This window comes from Haliaeetus leucocephalus, unplaced genomic scaffold (genome assembly GCF_000737465.1).
Source record: "Haliaeetus leucocephalus isolate CR32 unplaced genomic scaffold, Haliaeetus_leucocephalus-4.0 Scaffold1, whole genome shotgun sequence".
NCBI lineage: Eukaryota > Metazoa > Chordata > Aves > Accipitriformes > Accipitridae > Haliaeetus > Haliaeetus leucocephalus.
In genome coordinates, this window is record NW_010972437.1 from 11,980,831 (window position 1) to 11,984,409 (window position 3,579).

Genomic DNA, 3,579 nt, shown 5'->3' on the forward strand with positions numbered 1-3,579 from the left:
CGCCTCCCGAAGCCCGCGGGGACACACCGCCCCCCGCGCCCCCAGCCGCGCGGGTCTTTGCTCTTCACAACCGAAAATAAAGCCGTGCCGGGGAGCGCCGTGAGAGCCGGCGGGTCTGGGTGATGCTCGGCGGCACGTCCGAGTACTGAACACGCGCGTAACACCTTGCTGAAATGCTGCAAGGTCGGTACAGAGCTAAGGACGGCGTGACCCCAGTACACAGGTGCTTCTTGTGTTCAGGCTTCGCTCCCCAAACACCACGCCGGGGCGGGGGGAATATCAGTGCAGATGTATCTCTGTTTTCCAGACAGCACACGAGGAGACAGACTCAAGACTACATGAGCCTCCTCCGGCATCTCCTATCTCTGAATAGATCTGAGAATTTCTTACCCCTACCTTTTAATTGTTTGAAAACAATACGTGGTTTTGGATCCCAGATCATTTTATCTCATGCTTTCACCTGTAACTCCGGAAGGGTATTTGCAAGCATGCCTTCATGCACTTCATCCACCCGAGAGAGAGAGAGAGAGAGAGGTTTGGGTCCAACAGAGTCTTTGTTTAGTGCTCTGGTTTAGGGAAGCGGATGCAAGGTTTTAAAACCTCACAAGTGCCAAGCAGCATGACAATACTCTGTTCTTCTTTTCTACCGATATCCAGGATATGAAGAGAGAAGCTTCTCTTCTCACACAAGAGATTCCAGAGAAAGTGAGAAAAGAGCAATCAAGACAGAGCACTCAAATATGTCAATACTCCAAATAACTCCTTCTGGAACAATACTCTGCTCCCATGGAGTTAATCCAGGCTACTTTTTCCAGAGTAATTATTCTAGGATAACTCCATGTACAGACAAGTCTTTGGCACAAGTCCAAAACACCCTTGATCAAAAGAGAGGAGAAAACACACCAGAAATGTGCATCTAATGTGGAAACAAAACATTTTGTTAAATTAGACTCCCAGATATTTATTGCTAATAGATTTCCCTGCTTACTCTTCATGCCCAACTCATTCAAAGTCTTAATCCAGTGTTCAATCACTTCACAGTCACTGCCACAGCAGAAAACTGTACTGGCATAAACACCGCCCTATGGTTTCACTAAAGGACCCATAAGGGGAAAGGGTCTCAGACTAATTACAAGTAGGCTTACTACAATCCACGTATTTCACAGTAATTAGTAAAGATTTGAAAACAAGTCTTTTAAAATAGCGTTGAGGTCTGTACCAAAGTCTTAGCAGTTTTCCCTTCAGGACCATTTCAACTTGCATGCTTACAATACTCTTATAGTAACTATAGTTACTTTTTAAGTAATGCTTGTACTCAACTTGTGTAGGGAGTCACAGAAATACTTTCATCCTGAGCCATCTGAATGATACTGACACATTAGGTTCATCCGACTTCTCCCTCTCCCTCCCTCCCTCTAACCAGTGCTGCCTGGGCACGTTGTACCTGTTTGTTGTTATCCACAGAGGTTGCTGAGGAGAGACAGAGTTTTCTCATCTCCAGATACAGTAACGAGCATTCCAAGACATAGTTCTATTAAAACCTGTCTCGAGTGACCACAGTAGGAACAACAAAAATAGACTATATACAGGGTGGAGCAGAACTGCACACAAACAACTTAGGGTTACCTTAGATAGTCTCTCATAATTTTGTACTATTTTCATTTGCTCTAGATGAGGAGAGGCAAAAAAAAAGTTTTTTAAAAAAATGTCAGTTTCCTTCCTTTGCTCTTCCTCCAAAACAAACATGCTGTGGGTTATAGATAACTAACACATACTTCAGGAATTCCTCTTTTGTACCATCCCTGTATAAAGGGGGACCAAGATTAGGTATGATGACCAATTAAACGTGAGCACTCTGCTACACATAATACTGGAGTGATTCTAAGAAAGGCAATGGCCAGATCAAAGGTGTCTCTCTTTTTTGTAACAAATGCTCTGCTATTGCCAAATTTTCAAGCTGTCTGCTTATTAACAGTGTGTTGATACTCGGCCAAAGGGCTACAAGGTGTTTGCCTGCTGTGTCTACATATTGAGCAAGCCTTACTGCCAGCAATACTCTCCTCCTCCATACAACCGTGTAGTTAATTACAAAGGAAAAAAATAATTTCTAGAAAATAGAAGAGGTGGGATGGAAAAGCTAGAGCTTGGCAAGACATTTTAGGCTTTCACTAGAAGGAAGGCAAGACACAATGCTTTACATTTCTGAACTTTTATATGAACAAAACATACTACGCAAAGAAATACACAACTTGCGGATACTCAGATGTGCAGCTTTAATGCAGCACATCAAATGGTCCTGAAAAGCCAAAATACGTAAACATCCCCTTCCCATTTCATAAAAAAAAAAAAAAAAAAAAAAGGGCTTGATTTTATAATTGATGTAATTCCAGATGAAAAAAGATACAAGTCAAAAAGGTTTGTTCACTGTGCAAGGTCTAAAGCTACGAGTTTTTTCAGCTCAGAAACATAACCTAGTTTTAAGTGTTAGTAGCCTGGATCAACCTTCTGGATGGTTTCTCCTAAACGCAATACACATATCATTTTTAGAACCGCATGTTCTCTAAGTTGTTTACATTTATTGAACAGATGCATCTCAACAGCTGCAATAAACAGTTGAATTCTTATGTAGCCAGGCTATCAGACTATTTTTGCCAGTATATCCTCTATGGCTGTTCTTGCTTCTCAGTTAACAATGACATTAGGACTAGCAAACAGCAGCACAGGGGATAAAAGTGCGTACAGTGGTAAGGGAGACAAACTGCTCAACACCATGTAAACAAAATGTTTTGCTCTGAGCAGTCTAGAAACCAGAGCATTAAAATAGATATATTTACACACTTGGTATTCTGAATTATGCAGAACTGACACTCATCATATTTATATCATTTATAACAATGACGAATATCTCAATCTCTCTAATATCTTTTCAGAAAGATTCCCAAGATGCAGCTTTTTACTTGTTGCTATATTTAAATCCGATTAACTACAGTGCCAGATGAAGATGTCAGTATGTTCTTACAATTTTTATTTTTCTCTTTGATGTCCAAAACAACTACAGACATAACTCTGCCATTCTTTACTGGCTTGCAAAGTAGAAATATTTTACCTCTGTAAACAAATTGCTTAGAATTAAACATATTCCATGTTTAAAGTCTTTAAGTCTGAGTTTGTAACATTTAGTGTCAGGGCTTTAACTTAATGTTTCTATATAATATACAAAGTATTACACAAATAAAAATAAGAGTTGAAAGAAATATTTCGGTCCAGACTCAGAATTTTGGCAAACACTGCGACCAGTGTTATATAGCAGTTCTTTAAGTCTTTTACACAGAGAGAATATTTTTCCACCCAAGCTGTCAGGTACATTCCTTAAGTAGTTTCAGAATGACCAGCCTGAACTGTTTGGAGAGTAAACATCTTTGTAAACATACTTGGAGGTACTTTATGAGTGTAGCTAGGCAGAGATCAGAGAAATGCTGGTGACAAATGGGAACTAAACACCATAGTTTGGATTGCTGTGGAAGGAATTAAGGATGTTCCTTCAAAATTACTGATAACTAAGGCATAAAACTGCGGCCA

At 40.2% G+C, this 3,579-nt stretch overlaps 1 protein-coding gene across 5 annotated transcripts in view; it reads right to left on the reverse strand.

Annotated features, from left to right (window-relative positions):
• Positions 1 to 1,514, reverse strand: part of ITGA6 (integrin, alpha 6) — a 45,831-nt gene extending 44,317 nt beyond the window's left edge. For all 5 annotated transcript variants that reach the window (XM_010566756.1, XM_010566764.1, XM_010566734.1 and 2 more), the window contains exon 1: positions 1,445 to 1,514. The gene's annotated coding sequence lies outside the window, so the exon portion shown is untranslated. The remainder of the gene's footprint in view (positions 1 to 1,444) is intronic.
• Positions 1,515 to 3,579: the final 2,065 nt, after the last annotated feature.